Source organism: Misgurnus anguillicaudatus, chromosome 12 (assembly GCF_027580225.2).
Source record: "Misgurnus anguillicaudatus chromosome 12, ASM2758022v2, whole genome shotgun sequence".
Taxonomy (NCBI): domain Eukaryota; kingdom Metazoa; phylum Chordata; class Actinopteri; order Cypriniformes; family Cobitidae; genus Misgurnus; species Misgurnus anguillicaudatus.
The window spans coordinates 27,085,588-27,105,899 of record NC_073348.2 but is presented as its reverse complement, the minus strand read 5'-3'; the positions used below and the strand labels follow the sequence as shown (position 1 = coordinate 27,105,899).

Genomic DNA, 20,312 nt, shown 5'->3' with positions numbered 1-20,312 from the left:
ATGTAGCTATAGTCACGTAATTCTTTGATTCTTTTTCGTGACACTGTCACGAATTTCCGCGTTCCTTCGTGACCGTATCACAAATTTCTGTTTACGTGTCATCATCGCGGTCGTATTGGTTACTCAACTGCTTTTTTCTATTTTCAAACCATTGTCGCTTCGATTTCGGGTTAGATTTGGTGTTTGCGTTAGGATGTCACTTTAAGTATTTGTTTATACTAAGGGCTAGAGTTGGGTTTGGGTAAGGATGTAATTTTATGTAAATGTAACCCTAAACCAAAGCGACAATGGTAAGAAAACAGGACAAAAGAGTTGAGTAACCAATACGTGACAATGAAACAGAAATTTATGATACGATCATGAAAAAACGCGGAAATTCGTGACAGTATCACGAAAAAGAACGACTATAGGTACGTAATTTTGTATTTCGTGTGACAGGGCTGCTGGTGACGTATTTTTTTAGGCAATTCTAATTTTTTCCGCATTTAAACGTCACCTGATGTGCGTAAAAGTCACATGATCATTGTTTAAATATGGCGCGGGTTTCGTTGGAGGACAAGACAAAAGATGTGTTTTCAACTTCATGTGGTGTCACAAGAAGCGACAAGCGCATGACATCAAAATACCGTAAGATAATTCTTTGCATGCTTTTGCGTCACGGTATTTCATGTCATCTGCATGTTAGTCTGCACCGCAATAAATCGAACACACCCGTCATGGTTGTTGGAATGACTTATCGCAAGACAACAAAATTACGTTTTATTCACATAACATTAGTTAATGAATATTTTGCAATAGTTTTATGTCGACATTTAGAAAATAACGCTAAAATTTTGCGCAAATCTTTAATGGAAATGCAGCTAATGATTGCTTACATTTAGTGATCTTTCAGATCTTTATTAAATGTAACACTTTACTGTAAAATGTTATTTATCCACATGAAGCCTTCTTGACTTTTTTACTTATCTACCATTGTTGTGTCTGCTAAGCTCTTTATCTCACAAAAATGAGATTACAATTCTACTTTACAATCCGTTGACTGCCTCAAGACAATTTAAAGTTGGGTGGCAAGCTTAATGGATGTATTGTATAGCTACAGTAGTGCACCTTAAGTCTTTATGACTATTATGATTGGCTAACAACAGCATACAGTCATTCATCAGGACAGGGCAAGTTACATGAATACTGAATAACTATTGATATGTAAATGTGGGCAGTCATACGTTAATGTAGGCACTGATGTGACTTTAATGCCGTGATGGTTTCTGAATGACCTATTTTTGCTACTTCCACAGATAATGTAGGTTGCTTGGAGGAGGCCTTGTGTCATAAACATTAGATTGTGTCATTTACATTCATGCATTTTGCAGACGCTTTTAAGTGACTAACAGTGCATTAGTATCTGTGTTGCCTGTGGATCGAACCCATGCCCTTATGCCCTGCTAACACAGTGTACTACCAATTGAGCTACTGGATGTAGGGCGGCTACTGGTTTCCATGATATGTCTCAATTATAATGCTACTATAACTAATTGTATAATATTTGGCAGAATGAGCAGTCTACTCATTTACAGTCTGGTATAGCATCATCAGTACTGATGCACTGTGATGAGACACCTTCCGTGGGATGCGAACGCCTGCTGTGGGGGAGAAAGGTGAGAACTGTGATGTATGTGAGTGCGAGTTGTGTATTGGTTGGTAAGTGTGTAATGAAAGTAAGTTTCACTCTAGATTGAGTCTGAATAGTGTGTGGCTCTGATGTGGTAATAGGGTATTGATTTGTAATGGTTTGGACGATGGCAGGCGTGTGTCTTATAAGCAGCTCAATTGTGCTTCAGTAAATGGTACTTGTGGAGTCGTACTGGCACACACACACACAAGAATGATGAAGAGATAAGATTCATTGCCTTTCGACCATATAGAAATCATGTGCTGAGATAAATCGATTGCTGCTTCACACACAACCACAAAGAGACTCACAACACACCCACAGGGTAGTTTCGTGAAGGGCATGGACACTTCTTTAAAGTTAGTTCCTGTTTCCCCGAAAAGCAAACTAAAGAGTTACACAATTAAGCAATATTTTTAGAATGTGTTATAATAAGGCAATTTTTAAATAACATGCAATCTTTGGGATTAGTTGCCAAATTTTAAAATTACAACTTCATCAAGCAAGTTTTTGCTTTGTTTCACTTTCCTACTACAAAAAAATAAATGAATGACTAAATGCACCACGTCTCTCTCAAAACTTTTCTTCTGAAGACTTTTTGTCTGCTTCGGCTTTTACAGTTTGTCTGCGTCTGACTGCTGTTTGCGTGCGACATTCCGATGCTCACATGGCCCAAAACAAAAGCTCACGTCTTTCACCTCCCTTCCTATTTCTGTCCTCTTTCTTTTCTAGAAGGAGCACTTTGTTTGCAAGGCTCTGTTTGTTGACGCAGGTGCGAAGCCCCGATCGAATAAAAGTGTGGAAGAATGAGAGAATGATGGAGCACCGGCACTCAAAATGACCCCTCCTTCATAAATGAGGTCTCTAAGGCCTTAATAGGTGGTTTGGAGACATATGAGCATGCTGGTTTCCTCTGGCCCTTTCTCTCTCCCCCTCCACAGACCTGTCAGGACTTGTAGGTTGTTCTCATCAGCTGTAAAAGTTTCCGTTGGTTGGCCTCAGGTGTGCTGAGGAATGGACTGAGGGTTGTGGAGCACCGGTATGGCTTTCCTCACACCTCCCCTCTCTTCCTGTCCATTGGGGCTTCCTGCCAGATGAGAAGTGCCGTGAGCACTGAGCCAAAATGTTGATCCTACCTCTCATTCACTGTCAGCCATAGAAATCCCAGCGCTGTTAGTGTGCGTGTGTTCGTTCTGGATGTATCAACAGCCAGCATTTGGAGCCATTCTCTCACATAATACTCGATACAGAACGGCCGTGTGTGCATTGAGCGTTTGCTCAGCTTAAGCGTGCCACAGGGCTGTGGACCAGATATAAAGAGACTTGAGTGGATATATTATGGTGTGAAAGTGGTTTTATAGCTCTTTTATACTGAAATATGACCTTGGAGCTTTGCTTTATGGCGCTTTTCCATTGTATAGTACCCCACGGTTTGGTTGGGTCAGGTCAGATTACTTTTGGGGGCTTTTCTACTGGGTTCAGTATGTAGTACCCAGTACTTTTTTAGTACCACCTCGGTTGGGGTTTCAAGCAACCCGAACTGATACCAAAACGTGACACGAAAACACTGTAGATCACTGATTGGTCTGAGAGAATCGTCACTACCAGCGCCATCGCGATAATATAAGATTAGCTTTACCTTCATGCTAGCTTGCACTGTCTCGAGCAAACATGTTGTCATCTGTGCTCTGCTATAAGTTCCCAAACTCCCTTTTGGCTATGAAAGACATCCACAGGTTGAGATATTAGAAACAAAATAACTTTTTTTTCAGACTTGCAGTTTGTGGCGGCACATTCGCGACGCGCACGTCCGCATATATGCTTAAATGCAACTTAAATGAGGCTCAGCGGAGCGTGTCGACTGACGCCACGGTGTTTGTACAGAAACTGTCATGTGAAACAGAGGTAGTGATAAACGCGATGTGCAAACATTTATTTGTGGTGGTCAATTTTAATTTTGTGGCAGACTGAGAAATAAATAAATGTATAGGAATGTACAACGACACTCTCACTTGTATGATCTCACAGCAGTAGGCAGCGCAAATATGACGACACGCCTATAATCCCTCCCACTCAGAAGTGTTACTAAACTCGATGAAAAAGCTAACCAAGGCAAAGTGAGGTGAGCTGACCCGACTTGACCCAAACCAAACCATGGTGTACTATGCAATGGAAAGCGGCATTAGTGGTTAATGTAGGTACTCCTAATAATTTGGTGTTTTTTGTGTGCTGCTTTTAGATTTCTCAATGAAGACGTGTAGTTGTATGTAATCTAAACAAAGACACACATGTTATCAAATTATAAATGATGGGAAACTTTTCGGACTGGGTCACAAATGTTTAAAGTATACTTCTCATTTGCCCAGATATGATCTTCCCTGATGACTTTTGGTGCAATGTCTTAGTACACGTACAAGTCAAATAAACTATACTTTGCAAGGCTATGCATTGAACCATGCGTGTACATTTGTGTAAACATAAAAAAACGACATGTACTCTGAGCTTTATAGTAATAGCATCCGTTTAAACAGTTATCTATTTGTCAATAGGTTTGCAAGCACACCAATCTCCCTTCCAGACAAACTCATCCACATTCGTCCTTTTGTTTCACACCCTCCCCATTTTCTCTCTATCTCCCTCTCTCTTATTTCCCCCAAACTGGCACTCTTTGTTCAAGCATGTCATTGGAAGTGTGTAAATCTCAAGCCCTTCTGATCAGTGAGAGGACCCATCTGCACCGCTCCTCTACCTCCTCTTTTCCTCCTGCATGTCATCACTCCATTTTCCCCAGACAGAGGACACAAATTAGCCCCATTTATACTCCATTTCCCCCATCTTCACTGCCTCTAACCAGATAATGACTGCTGCATCGAGATGAATTGGGATGATAAGGATGATTTGTGATTGTGTGTGTGCGTGTGTGTGTTAGGCATTACCATGGCCATTATACATAAAATGCTTTCTTTCTCACACACACACCTGATGAAATTAAGCAAAAGCCACAGGAGTTCTTGTGGTACGTTGATTTTACAACCAATGGTTTTAGTCAGTGGCACAACACAAAACAGTGCCCTTAAAAGGATAGTTCACCCAAAAATGATTACTAAGTTGTTAAACTTGTATACATTTCTTTATTTTGCTGAACACAAAGGAATATATTTGTAATCAAGCAGGAAACAAGAGCACCATTGACTTCCATAGTAGGAAAGAAAAATACTGTGAAAGTCAATGGTGCTGAAAAACGCTTAAAATACGGTATCTTCCTTTGTGTTCAGCAAAACAAAGAAATGTATACAGGTTTGTAACAACTTGAGGGTGATTAAATGTACAGAATGTTTGGGTGAACTATCCCGTTAAAACCCCATTCAACAATGAAAAATCACTGTAATGCGGAAAAAATAGCTTTATAAAACAGCGACACCAATATAACAAAGGCACCACTGCTTACTAACCAGTTACATTTTTTCATATTATTCTTTAACCCATTTGCACTTACATTTATGCATCTGCCAGATGCTTTTATCCAAAGTGACTTACAGTAAATTTGAGCTATACGTTTTCGTTATAGGAAAAAGTTAGATTCACAAACCTATTCTGAGTTTGTTCGTGATTTAATTTCTGCATTTAATCGGTGGTATACAGCTTCTGAAGTTAGCACTTTTGAGGATCTAGCTAACTTAATTGTGTTGGAACAGTTTAAAGATTCTGTGTCGGACCAGGTTGCTACATATATTAATGAACGTAAAGTTAAGTCTCCAAGTGATGCAGCAGTTCTTGCAGATGAGTACAGGTTAACACATAAAAGCTATTTTGAGTCAAATAGTGCTATGTACCATAAAAATAATTTTATTCCTAGGAATAGTAGGTCCTCTTTTTCTGGAGCTTCTTTCCAAAGGCCGCAGCAGAAGGTTGGTTCTGGGGGATATAAACCTTCAGTTGATGATATTTGTCGCTACTGTTTAGTTGAAGGACACTGGAAGAAAGATTGTCCTCTACTTAAATCAAAGCAGTCAGGTCAAATTAAACCTGCAGTGATTGCAGCTCCCGTTACAGCTTCTGACTACCAATGTGAGCTTTTTCAGCCACTAGTTCAGTTTGGTTCTCGGTCTTCTCATGGTGATTTTTCTGCCTTTATTTCAGATGGTGTAGTGTCCCTGGTAGATGGCAGCCAAGATGTTCCAATTAAAATCTTAAGAGACACGGGGGCTTTAGATTCTTTTATTTTAGAATCTGTTTTGCCATTCTCTAAGGAATCTGATACTGGCAGTTGTGTAATGGTATGTGGCATGGGTTTAACTCCATTCTCTTCTCCTTTACATAAAATAACCCTAAAATGTGGTCTGATAGAGGGTAATATAACTGTGGGGGTTAGACCCCAGCTGCCAGTAGAGGGCATCCATATGATTTTGGGGAATGATTTGGCAGGTAGTAAGGTGTGGGCAGTTGGTAAACCAAACATCTTCAAGAAGCTACCTTCAGTGTCCTGTGCAAGTGTAGCTCCTGATTGCAGCAGTGCGTCTCCTGAGGTATTTCCAGTTTGTGTTGTTACCCGCTCTGCCTCTTGTAAGGAGGTTGAGAGTAAGCCAGAAAGTCTTGAGTTGCCAGTTAAACTCCAGATAGAACAATTGATTAGTTCTAGAGATTCATTGGTAGCTGAGCAAAAGGCAGATATTACTTTGACTGACCTGTTTGATAAAGTGGTTCCTGATTTAATGGTGAGGAATAGTGCTCAGTGTTATTTTCTTTTGGATGGGCTGTTGGTCAGAAAATGGGTTCCATACTGTAATCAGGGTCTAGGAGAACCAGTTTTTCAAGTAGTTGTACCTACTACTTTACGAAATAAAGTGTTGCAAACGTCACATGGTGATGTGGCAGGTCATATGGGTGTTTGTAAAACTTATGATCGCATACTCCGTTACTTCTTTTGGCCACGTTTGAAGCGGGATGTAGCTCAGTTTATTAGAACTTGTCATACGTGTCAGTGCACAAGCAAGCCAAACCAGGTTGTAAAGCCAGCACCTTTATATCCAATCCCAGCCATAGGGCAACCTTTTGAGCATCTTCTTATTGATTGTGTTGGGCCTTTACCACGGTCCAAGTTAGGCCATAGCTACTTGTTAACTGTTATGTGTCAAGCAACTAGATATCCAGCAGCTTTTCCCCTGCGTAACATAACTTCAAAATCAGTAGTTAAAGCATTAACTCAATTTATTTCAACATTTGGGATTCCAAAAATCATTCAGTCAGATCGAGGGTCTAACTTTACATCTCATTTATTTGCTCAGGTTCTCAAACAGCTTAAGGTTAAACACAACAAGTCTACTGCATTCCATGCCCAGAGCCAGGGAGCTTTGGAACGTTTTCATCAAACGTTAAAGTCCTTGCTTCGTGCATACTGTACAGAACTGTCTGCAGATTGGGAGGAGGGGTTACCCTGGCTGCTACTGGCTGCTCGTGAGGTGGTGCAGGAAAGCACAGGGTTTAGCCCTAATGACTTGGTGTTTGGTCACAAGGTTCGTGGGCCGTTAGCGGTACTACAGGATGGTGGTTTGCCTGAGGAACCACCTCGGAGCCTTATTGACTATGTAAATGGTTTTAGGATGAAGTTGTATAAGGCTGGTGAACTGGCGAAAGAAAAACTACAATGTGCTCAGAAGAAAATGAAACAGAAATATGGCAGACAGGCTGAGCTGCGTGAGTTTAGTCCTGGTGATCGTGTACTTGCTCTTTTGCCTCTGGTAAGTTCACCTTTTCAGGCAAAGTACTATGGTCCTTTTACAGTGTTGCGCAAAGTTTCAGATTTGAACTATCTTATTGAAACCACTGGTCATAGGAAGTCCTCTAAATTGTGCCATGTGAACTTGCTAAAATGTTATTATTCCCGTGATTTGAGCAAAGTGGAAGGTACTCTAGCAGTGAGGTCAGCGTTGACTGCTGCTTCAGTCACTGCATCTTATGGCATTAACTTTGTGGAGGGTGGAGAAGAAGAGGTAGTTAGGGTTTCGGATGAGGTCTTACAGGGTCGGTTGAAAAACTCCCAGACTTTGCAAAACCTTGATGTTTTGATAGACCATTTAGACTCTGAGAAACGTGAGGAATTGTTATCTCTTATTAGAAGCTACCCCGTTTTGTTTTCTGACACTCCATCTCAAACCCATTTAATTGAGCATGACATAGACATTGGAGATGCTAAGCCTATCAAACAGAGATTCTATCGAGTATCTGAGGAGAAGAGAAAGCAATTGGAAACCGAGGTGCGGTATATGTTGGACAATGGTATTGCTGAGCCAAGTTCTTCAAATTGGGCTTCACCCTGTATTCTGGTCAAAAAGTCTGATTCCACTTTTAGACCCTGCACTGATTATAGAAAGGTAAATAATGTCACTAAGGCAGACCTTTACCCTCTTCCAAGGATGGAGGACTGTATTGATCAAGTCGGGGCAGCAAAGTATGTTAGCAAATTTGATCTTTTAAAGGGATATTGGCAAGTACCCCTTACCAAAATGGCTCGTGAGATTGCTGCCTTTATCACTCCATCTGGATTGTTCTCTTACACAGTGATGCCTTTCGGCTTACGAAATGCTCCAGCCACTTTCCAGAGGCTGATGAATCAGGTGGTCTCAGGTCTGGAAGGGTGTGCTGTGTATCTGGATGATGTGGTCGTCTACTCAGACTCCTGGGAGGACCATGTCCAGAGAGTTCAAGCCCTGTTTGAAAGACTGGTGTGGGCCAGGTTAACTGTTAATTTGGCAAAGTGTGAGTTTGCCAAAGCTACTGTTACATACCTAGGCAAGGTTGTTGGCCAGGGTTTTGTTTGTCCTGTGGAAGCCAAGGTTCAGGCTGTGAAGCAGTTTCCACAGCCTTCTTCAAAGAAAGAATTGATGCGCTTCCTGGGAATGGTGGGGTACTACCGTGCTTTTTGTAAGAATTTTTCTGTAGTAGTGGCCCCATTGACCAATCTATTAAAGGCCAAGGCTGAATTTATCTGGTCCACCCAGTGTCAAGAGGCATTTGATGCAGTTAAGGTTCTTTTGTGTTCGGCACCCGTGTTGGCAGCACCACATTTTGGGAAACCTTTCAAATTGCAGGTAGACGCCAGTCAAATAGGTGCTGGGGCTGTGCTTTTCCAGGAAAATGAGGACAATGTTGAGTGTCCAGTTAGTTTCTTTTCCAGGAAATTTAATAAGTACCAGAAAAACTACTCTGTAATAAAAAAAGGAGGCGTTAGGACTCATTTGGGCTCTACAGCACTTTGAAGTCTATGTTGGTTCAGGTTTGACTCCTTTAACGGTGTTTACTGATCATAACCCACTCATTTTTCTGAAGTCCCTGCAAAATCCCAACCAGCGCTTGATGCGGTGGGCTTTGTTCTTACAACCATTTAACCTTGATATTAGACACATTAGTGGTAAGGATAATATCATTGCAGATGCCTTGTCTCGAGCTCCTTTAACCTAGTTTGTATCTCTTCCCTCTGTTGACCCCTGCTTGCTGTCTTTTCCTTTCTCTTGAATTGCTCCCTAGGTGCCAGGGCTGCTGAGTTGGAGGAGTGGACACTCAGTTGGGGGACACAGGGAAACCACTAGGAGCTGGGACTTGTTTGTTTTTTTTTTTTTTTTTTTTTTTGGGCTGAGGGTGGGACCCTCATTTTAAGGAGGGGGGTGTCACGGCTCCTCCCCTTTCTTGCAGGCGTGGTTCTTACTGCAGGCAGCAGAGGGTTGTTGGTAATTGGAGCCACCTGGGCTCAGTGTATTTAAACTGCCACACTAACCATTTTTCTCTCTCTCTCTGCTCCTCCAGGTATGATCCTGTTTGTTTGTTCTTTTGTAGTTTTTACTTAGTTTTCACTCAGTCATGTTTACACATACAGACTTATGCATCCATGCACTTTACATACATCCTATATTATGACATTTTCACATTTCATTCTTTTGTGTTAAGTTTATAAGTTTTGTTTATAATAAAGAAAATACCTTGTGGCCTATACCTGTAGTTGTGTCCCCTCATTATTTGCCACAGGCTATGAGTCGGCCTGTGACAATATGATCAGTATGTGTGTATAGGAACCTTTAAATTATTTGACCCCGGTGTAACTCTGCTTTGTGTATCTACCCTTACAAAAATTAACCATGGTTTTACTACAGTTAAAACCAAAAAAACATGGTTTCTGCAGTAAATCCATGGTTTTGCTGATAGTAATCAATACACCAAAAAAAAACATGTTTACTACACTTTTACCACAATAAAGCCATGGTTAATTTTCGTAAGGGTATACATATAGAATATAATGCTTATCATATGAGTCAACATATTACCTTTTTACAAAGGTAAAATCAACAAAAGTACAGACCAAGCTTTATGCTTTACATGCAAAAGTGCTTCATGTCCCCTAAGAGTCTATATGTGATCCCTGCGGTCAGGCACAGTTAGCTTAACTGGCACAATTACAGAACCACAGACTCCCTGCTTCACCCCTGAGAGGTTTAAATGTGTTAAATAAGAGCAGAAGATGAGATGCTAAGTTCTGTGTTGGAGATGAGAGGTTTTGAAGACTTTAGAATGTGGATCTTGTAGTCCAGAGAGACGTTTTACTCTCACGGCAGGTCTTCATTTGATCCCTCTTCATCTAAAGGATCTAACGTGAGAAATATTTTGAAGTTCCCTTTAAAGGTTGTGACAAATGTCTGTTGTTTTATTTGACATTGATATGGTTTGCATATATTACAGTGATGTAATTGGATTATACGGTGACACTTTACAGTAAGGTTGCTTTTGTTATTAATATTAGTTAATCCACAATGAACGAGCATTGGTATTAGCATTAGCTGATATTAACAAAGATTAATAACTGCTGAAAAACAATATATATGTTCATGTTAGCTAATGCATTTACTAATAAAAATACAACCCTGCTGTGTGCCGATTATGTTTTCAGTGCACACAGAAACACAAACCAAGCCCTCAAAGACATCCAACCAATTCTTGTTAACCCCTTATAGTGTAACTTAAGTTTTTGCTTTGCAGCCAATCTATTCTACATGAGTTTCCATTTATTAAACAGATATCTTAGCCATGGGATCTCACCCTGGTGTATTATCAGTCTTTTTTCTTTGTTCATACAGAGACAAAAGGAACTGAGATAACTCAGCATTCCCTGTCATAGTGAATTACTAAGCAAAAGAAAAAAACTGGTTTGGCTGGAGCAAGTAGTCACAATCCTTCACCACTTTAACTGGTGGCAAATAGACATTGATAAGAGTTCACAATAAGGTTATATACGTATATACATAAACTAAAAATAAACTATTTTTCATAGCATTTATTCAGTTTGGTTAATGGTCATATATAAGTACACAATTACTTAATGCATAAGTCATCAAACACACATCTTTAGTATTATGTGTGGAGAATGAAAGTAACCAAGATTAATACCTACTGTAAAAAGTGTCTTGTTAACATTGTCTTGTTAACATTGTTAGTTGCAATGGTATCGCATAGCAACTCGTACGTTTTTACAAGGTGGCTAATTCGTACAACCACATTCGTATATGTACAATTCGCTTTTGCCCCGTGACGTTGGGATTGGTGGTGGAGTTTCGTTATTATTTTTTATGATAATCGTTTGTTTTGTACTATTCACTTTGTAAAAATTTGCCAACTCCTAAAATACATATAAACACCATAGACCGTAAAAAAATATGGACGTAGTGTCCGTGACATCACCCATTGGTTTGTGAAGATCGCTTTTGAAGCTTAAAGTAGGCGTTGCCTGCCGTCGCCATCTTGGCCGCGCATCCACGCAAATTACTCGCGGAAAACCGAAAATGGGTAAAGAGGCGGGACATGGGTGAATCTGAGGTGAAACCACGCCCGCCTAGCGCGAGTCTAGTGACAGCAATGGCTGTTCAACCGACACTCAAGCGGCCACGCCCTTAATTATGCAGAAGTTTAAGGCTTAATATAATCTAAACGGATGAGTTACAAAAAAATTCACCCCCCTCACAGTTGTCATGAAGGGCAAAATTAGCTATATAGGCCAAAAACACTTTTTGTACCAGGCTGTAAACATATTATTTTCTACTGTAAATTTGGCCATTTTTAACATGGGAGTCTATGGGAATTGACTCCCTTTTGAAGCCAGCCTCAAGCGGCCAGTCGATGAATTGCAGTTTAAGTCACTTCCGTGTTGGCTTCATTAGAGAGATCGGAAGGTTGCCCCTCGATAAACACTCATAATATCAGGCTGGTTCCTGTTAACTATTACAACCTTACTGTATAGTGTGCATTATATGCAATGTTTTTGTTATTGTAATTCCATATACTCATTGCTGGATAAAAAGTGAATCACATTTTTAGTCTAAATATACAGAAGCTATATTTAGCCATTTGCTAAGTAAACAGAATAAGAGTCTAAATAATAATTCAACAGTGTCTCTGTGCCCCTTTATTAAACAAGACTGGTTGTCTTGGGTAGGAGGGGGTCAGCACCGGTTGTCTGCGTATAAAGCGGTAAACTCTCATTACTGGCTTATTGGGCTCTGCCGAGCACAGACACGGTCAGGGGCCTGGGGACATGAGGGAGGAGTCCTGTCACTTCATTTGGATTAATGGACGGGTAATATCTCTTGCCTTTGAAGATCCTGTCTGCAGTGCCGGTCATACGGAAATGCGTCTTCATGCTGTCACACACAAAGGATATATGATAACACCTCCTGCTTTTGGATGTGTAGAAGATGGCTATGCTTATTGTTGTCCGTTAGCAGTACTTTCATATTGCAGGCTTTTTGCATTGATATGAATCTTTGCATTAAGATATTTAGGTTGCCCACCTTACTTCCTCAGAATAGATTTTAATCTTTCTATTCTGAATTGTATAACGTTTTCATGCGCTGCACGTCATGTACATGCAAAAACAGCGCTGATAAACTTCTTATGAACTCTCTTTAAGCTCTTCTTCTTTAATCTTACTATCTGATTCTGTTTCGTTCTATCTCTCCTACTGCTTTTTCAAGAGTCCCAAGGGAATTTTGTTATGGCTTTTAAATCCCTCTCATCTCAAGTTAAGTTGGTCATTCCCCTGTCGGGAATCCGTGAAAGAATGCGAGAAATGGGAAGAGTCGCCCCTGGGCCGGGGTTGGTTTCAAAGGGTTTAGGGTCAGTGGTGGGTATTGTGTAGAAGGATAGTCAGTGAATCACATGCGCCAATTATCCGTATATGTGGAAGCACTTAAATTAGTTTCCCGGACACAAAGGTCGACACTATTACACTGGAAGTGGATTTATGGAGCTCCCATAACACCCCAAGATTTGCATTTATACCATCAGCATTGCTTGGAAAAAGCTGGCTGTGGATTTCCTCTAAAGTTAATTCTAGCACTTTTTTAAAATAGTTTTTTGCATGTTGACTAAGCACAATTACATTTAAGGAGTACTGAATAGAAAAGCAAAGCAGAGGAGAGAGATGACATTGTTCCCTTGTTGAAACATGTTTGGAGGTGAAGGAAAATGACAGAAGGCCATTATAAGCAGATACCTGAGAACCTTAAAGGGACATTCTAGTTTTTTTTTTGAAAATATGCTTATTTTCCAGCTCCCCTAGAGTTAAACTTTTGATTCTTACCGTTTTGGAATCCATTCAGCTGATCTCCAGGTCTGACGCTAGCACTTTTAGCATAGCTTAGCACAATCCATTGAATCTGATTAGACCATTAGCATCGTGCCAAAAAATAACTAAAGAGTTTCAATTGTTTTTCCTATTTAAAACTGCCCAAAGATAGTCCCCTTGGTTACTTTCAATACCAGGGGACTATTTTCGGGCACTGCGTAATATCACTACGCCTGCTGCAGCCATGTTACAACAGCAAAGTCCTTGATTATTACGCCAGAATGAGAGTATAGTTCCTAACCATATCTGTCTTGAAAATCGCAACTTTTAATTTTCCGTCGGTCTTAGTAGACGATGTAACTACAGAAGAGTCAAGTTTAAAAAAAGAAAAATATCGAAACTCTTTGGATATTTTTTAGTGCAATGCTAATAGTCTAATCAGATTCAATGAAGGTGCTAAGCTATGCTTAAAGTGCATTTCATCTATATTTCATATCTGGCATATTTGTGCTGCTTACGTAATGATTTACTAGGTTTAAAAAATCCATTTGAATGTTTAAGTAACAAATTAATTGTAAAATTTTTATAATTCTAATTTAAAATGATAAATTTTTTGTTAAAGATGAAGAATTGCCTGATGGACTCAATGTTGAGCAATATTGATGTAAATATCTATGGGATAGTCAGTCAGTGGAGAACACCAGAGACGGACTGGGCTGTGATTATCTATGTGTCTTTGTCTGTACTCTCTCAATTAGACTAACAAGAGCTGATCGAGCACATGCAAAATTACAGATGCCATCTAAAAGAACAATGGATAGCATTTCTAATCCACTCTTACTCTCTCTCTCTCTGATTGAGGAAGATAAAAGCCCTGTAGCTTTCCCACAACTCTATGCACCAGAGCTGGGGTTTGGGGAGATTTTAAACCTTGCTCTTTGCTCCAGGCTTTAAAGACATTCATAGACAAAAAAACGTGAAGTACTAGACTAATGGGAGCGGACTTGGAAAGAAAGGGAAAATGCTTTTCTTTTGGCTTTTTCTGTCCACAAATGGCATCGCTCACAGCTTTTCTTTGTTTGTCTTGTGAATATATTCAATCATAAATGAATCTCTTAGTGCTTTTTAATATTTTCTAATAGAAAATGTATGATATTATAAAATCTGCCTAAATTAAGTTTCATAATCGAGTTATTCGACTTCATTTCTGAGCACCATTTTTTCCATTTTGAGTTATTTCTAAGCACTCCTGTCTGTACTTTAATCATTTATAATATGATATACCAAGCCATTTTGGATGATTATACTTCAATAATGATAGATTTCGTGATGTGTAGCAGCAGAATTTAATTTTAAAGTCTGTTATTTGTTTTCACACCGCCTTGCTTCCCCATCATCTGTTCACGTTTCACTTTTGATAGAGTTAGAGAAGGTAAAGTGAAGTTACTGTGCGGTTCAGAGCTATAGAGAGTTATAGTTGCATTCTTTGTAAATGATGTTGAAGCCTTTTTGCCATTTTTGGGCTGTTTTAAGATAGAAGCTAAGGCAAGAATTAACTAGTGGCATATTATTAATAATAAATTGTATTAACACATACAAACTAAATTGTAAAAAAAAGGAGAGAAATAACAATCAAACCCCTCCCCCTAACTCCAACATTTCAGGGACGAAAGCAAATCATAAAAAACTTAAGAATGTGGTCATACGAATTAGCCACCTTGTAAAATTGCCATGAGATTGTGTTGGTCAGTCAGTCATTATTGCAAAATAAAACCCGTTTAAAGGAAAACACCACCGTTTTTCAATATTTTACTATGTTCGTACCTCAACTTAGACGGCCTTTCAATGCGTGCACTTTTTATCTTTGTACAGCACCTCGTGAATGTGTTAGCATTTAGCTTAGCCCCATTCATTCCTTAGGATCCAAACAGGGATGAATTAGGAGCCACCAAACACTTCCATGTTTTCCCTATTTAAAGACTGTTACATGAGTAGTTACACGAGTAAGTATGGTGGCACACAATGAAACTTTTGTTTGGAGCCATAGCAATTAATGGGGCTAGGCTAAATGCTAACACATGGAAGAAGCGCTGTACAAAGATGAAAAGTACACACATTGAAAAAAGATAGTTATGTATTAATTCATCTAAGTTGAGGTAAGAACATAGGAAAATATTGAAAAACGGTGGTGTTTTCCTTTAATGACGTCATTATTTATTTTTAGCATTTTTGGACTAGCTGACTGTACATTAACCTTTATATACATTTTTGGAGCAATATTCATGTTTGTGCATGTGCGTTTGAGTATGACCACAAACCTGATGGTATGTGTATAGAGAATATGTCTGTGTGTTTTAATAACAGAGCCCAGGCTAGCACATCCCTCATAGTGCGTGAAATAAAGTGGAGGAGGTGTCCATCTAAGTGCCTGTGATTAAAGTTTCACAGTGAGACACAGCAAGCCATTCCACCATCTCACACCCTTCCTCCATCCTTTCCACCTGCTTCCACCCCGCAGGAGTCGTCCGGCTCAAGGCTATAGCACATTGATAAGCAGCAAGATGATATTTTTCTGATGTCTTAACCCGGAGACGTGAGCTTTACATATCAATCGTCATTGAGGTTTTTGTGCCACCGTGAGGCTTTCTGTAATTACCCTTCGATTTATCACAGTTTATTACTTATGAATCCCACCAGGGACGCACAAGAATATCACGTAGGTGAGGAGCAGGAGAGAGAGAGTGGGCTGGGGGTCACTCGGTTCATTCGCTGACTCACGTTTTCGCGGTTTCTCATCGATTTTCGCTAACCTTTCAGTTATGACTGCAGTGACATTTTAGCTCTGGATTCCCGCTGAGATATTCCATCTGTGGTGTTTTTTTTTTTTTTTTTGAAGTCCAAGGTTCGATATTTAATGGAATCGTGTCAGATGGTATAAAATCTGTGTTTGATTAACACACATATGTTTATATGCCATCACAACGCGCAACATGAGAAACACAGTGAAAATCATTGCATAAAGAAGATGGTCAACATCCCTATTAGCCATGTCAGTTTACCTGGAGGCCATCTTTAAAGAAAAAACACCACCGTTTCCAATATTTTACTATGTTCTTACCTCAACTTAGACAAATTAATACATTAATACATACATTTTTTCAATGCGTGCACTTTATCTTTGCACGGCACGTCGTGAATGTGTTAGCATTTAGCCTAGCCCCATTCATTCCTTAAGGGCATCGCACACCGGCCGAGGAGCGTCGCGCCTAGGAGAACTCGGAGGTATTGTAAACCGGAAGTACACATTAAATAGCGCAAGCTTCGTCAGATAGCGTCTACTGCAAAATGCAAAATATACATTAGCAGCCAATGTTAGTCGTTAATGTTTTGGGACAAATATGATGTTATTTAATGTTAAACTATGTGAGTGGCGCTCTGTGGCGCGACAGGGATTTGAACAACTTCCTGAGTCACAGCTGGGCGGCGCGGACAGGTGCCACCTGGCGGCGCCAGTGTGCGTATACTCATAGAAAACAATGTGTTCGATTTTTTTAGAACGCCGTGGCACTGGGCGGCGCGCTGAGCTGCGCGGCCGGTGTGCGATCCCCTTTAGGATCCAAACAGGGATGAAGTTTTACAAACACATAAAGTCTTGTCTAGTTTCCCATTAACTTCGTAGAATCCAAAATTTGCACATATGTCTGCTTTCCATGGAAAAGGGTGTGTTTTTATTGTCCACTCGAGGCCAGAAAATACACGGTGACAGAATCGATTATGGCACTTTGGTCCATCGATGCTGAATCGGGCATGCGCACATTGTGATGCATCGCCGAATCAATTATTGTTGACACCCCTAACTTCCATGTTTTCCCTATTTAAAGACTGTTACATGAGTAGTTACACGAGTAAGTATGGTGGCACAAAATAAAACGTGGCGATTTTTTAAGCGGATTTTTTTTAACTATATTGTATGGCGGAAGAGCACAGTTTGCAGCACTTTGATCTCGGGCGCGGTATTGCACTGCAACACATCTATCGTGATATCATATCGCAAGATTCTTGCTGATACCCAGCCCTAGTTATCACTAAATTATGTTTTATTAACAAAGTTCGGGAGGAGCACGTTCAAATAATCAACCTAATTACCTTGTAACTATGACCAGCTGTCGACAATCAGCAATCAGGTCTTCACCTGATAGGCATAAACATAAACCTATATAGACTGAAAATCAACTCACCCACATACCTAGATAGTTCAGCATCCCTCCACCTCCCCTTCTCCCCACGATACGCATATTAATAACCCTGTTCAGAATTATTTGTAAGTGTGAACTCGTGAAGCACATCAAGTGACCTGAAAAAATATATCATATGTGGCGTTTTTTCATCTGACGAAATTATATTTTTCAATTTTCCCCAGCTCATGAAATACCTTTATTTTAAATCAGTAAGACGGGACTTTATGTTATGCTACAGCTGCATATGCACAAAGGTAACACTTAAAGTTTAAGTAAAGGGCAGACCTTGTAAAAAAAAATGGGGTTAGAGTTACATCATTTTCCACTATGAAGTTCTGGAGCTTAAACATTCAGTGAAAGGAACCCAAACCGAGCATCCGGTTGTTAAGTGATGACGTAAGGAATACTGTTTCCAGGTCCAAACCTCCACTAATTTCAATAGAGGATATTATTTAAACAGATTATGAGCATTATTTATTCATATCACACATGTAAGCGAAAATTTTATAAACTCACAGTGTAAACTGCAGTCTTGGGCTCCCAGAATCAAAGACAACAATATATTAATTATTCTTAAAAAATCCACGTTCATGAATCCATGTCTGGTCATCTCGGATTTTGTTAAGAAGATAAAAATTAGGATTAGGTGTTTTTCATTATGATACGAGTGTATTAGAGCTGTGATTTTTTGTTATTTCTCTATGACATCTGTGAGCTGTTGGACCCGGAAGCAGCGCATAACGTCAGACTTAACAACCAGATAGCAAAAAAAAAAAAAAAAAAAATGGGGTCAGCTCTAGTTTATGTAACTCTGCACTGCAGTAAGTCCACTCAACCTTGCTATAGAGCTTTTTTCTATTGCTGCTCTCATGTACACAACCAAGCATGCATATTTCTCTGCAAACTGTCATCCGGAGAATAGAGAGCATCGTCTGGGTCTTTCTCTTTGGTTTTGTCTCTCTGTTGCCCTTAAGGTTTTGTTGACCCTAGCTGCTGAAGCTGGACCTGATCCAGAGATCTACACATAAACACACACAATCTCTAGCCTCTGTTAAACTCATTGTTTGAATCACAAACCCTCTGGCGGAGAGAAACAACAGACTCTCACACACACACAATATAAAACTAGATTTTTTACATTATCTGTAAAAAACAAAAAAGTGCTTGGTTATGGAAAACATGCCCAATAATGTAAAAATACACTTTAAAAAAAGATTTGTTGGTTCAACTTAATAATGTAAGTTACCTGGTTGTCTTAAAAGTTTGAGTTAATTCAACATAAAAATATTACCGTACTCAAAAAAAATTTTGTCAACTAATATTTTAAATTTTAACTTAAAATTAACTTTTTTTTTTAAAGTTGAACCACCTTTTATTTACATTGTAGGATATTGTGGATGTTGCTATAGGGTTTGCTTATAAGTTTTGGTCTAGGGTGTTCCTACACTGACACTGGTCAAAAAAATGGTTTCTTGCTGTCACTGGGGCAGACCCTTCAAAGCGTTCCTAATATGTGCGATTTAGGTGCACCTATGTATACATTTGGCACTAATATAAGTATAAAGGTGTACTTTTTGAAAGTACCAGTCACATAGGTTCCATATCTGACCATTTTGTCTGACAGTGGTGTTCTGGTCATGTCCCAAAGTTTCTGTATTCAGTAACTCCAGACTTTAGAAATTGTCCCTAATACACTTTCTCTTCAGCCTCTTTTTCTCTCACTATATCTATCTCTGGTTATTTAAGGAAGCCCTGGTGTCTTTCTGATGCTTATCCATAAACTTTGCCAGGAGCGTCCGATCCATCTTCTCATTTTCATACCTGCTGCTGCAGTATGGAGATGAGGTTCCTTTTTCTTTCTCTGTGCAGGCTTTGCATTGAAAGAAATGAGGTCAGATCCATATTGTAACCGAGGTTCAGATTTAAGACTACTTCTAGACTGAGTTGATTTTCTGTCATAATTAACTTATTGTTGGCTTCTTAAGGAACTGAGATATATCTCAGAAAGTTCTTCCTCTCATGCAGCATGAAAGGTCTTGCACAAGAGAAACAACAGCAAGTACTGTTGTATGAGTGTTGTGTGTGTATCTGTGACGGCATATTAGACCAGGTGTTGTGTAATCAACCTATTACATTTTCAGAAACCTAAAACCATCTGATTCGATCTTTGTTCCCTTTGTTTATAAACGTCTATTGTATGTGTTTTTTTTTTGCAGGGAAAACTACCATAGCGCTGACCAGGACCATGCGGTCTAAAAATAGGAATATGGTTCACTGGAAATGCATCTGATCCATTGGTTCTACCTCAGGTACTGCTGCTGATCACATAAACATGACGTAATACAGTAAAGCACTGCACAAATATAAAATATTTATTATGCATAATAATATATACACTGTTAGAAATGGTCCAAAAGTGGTTTCAAGCTGTCACTGGTGCAGTACCCTTTAAAAAGGTCTTAATATGTACCATTTAGGTACAAATATGTATACACTTGGTACCAATATGTAACTTTGAGGTACTAATATACACTCTTTGGTACCAGTATGTATGTCTGAGGTATTAATTTGACCTCTTTAGGTGCAACCCATAAGGGAAAAATATATGTATTTTTAAATATAATTTATTTTTAAATATAATTTTGGGCAAAAATATAGGTGCTGAAATATATTTTTAAATATGTTTACAAAAAGTATTTTACCAGTATATTTTACGCAATTTTTTGTATATTTTCAAATATATTTTAAAAATAAATATATATTTAAAGCATATACGTATATTCATGTTTGAAAAAAAAAT

General features: G+C 39.3%; 1 protein-coding gene across 5 annotated transcripts in view; it reads left to right on the top strand.

Annotated features, from left to right (window-relative positions):
* Positions 1–20,312, top strand: part of tiam1a (TIAM Rac1 associated GEF 1a) — a 94,867-nt gene that overhangs the window by 25,818 nt on the left and 48,737 nt on the right. For all 5 annotated transcript variants that reach the window (XM_073874250.1, XM_073874249.1, XM_073874254.1 and 2 more), the window contains exon 2: positions 19,729–19,821. The gene's annotated coding sequence lies outside the window, so the exon portion shown is untranslated. The remainder of the gene's footprint in view (positions 1–19,728; positions 19,822–20,312) is intronic.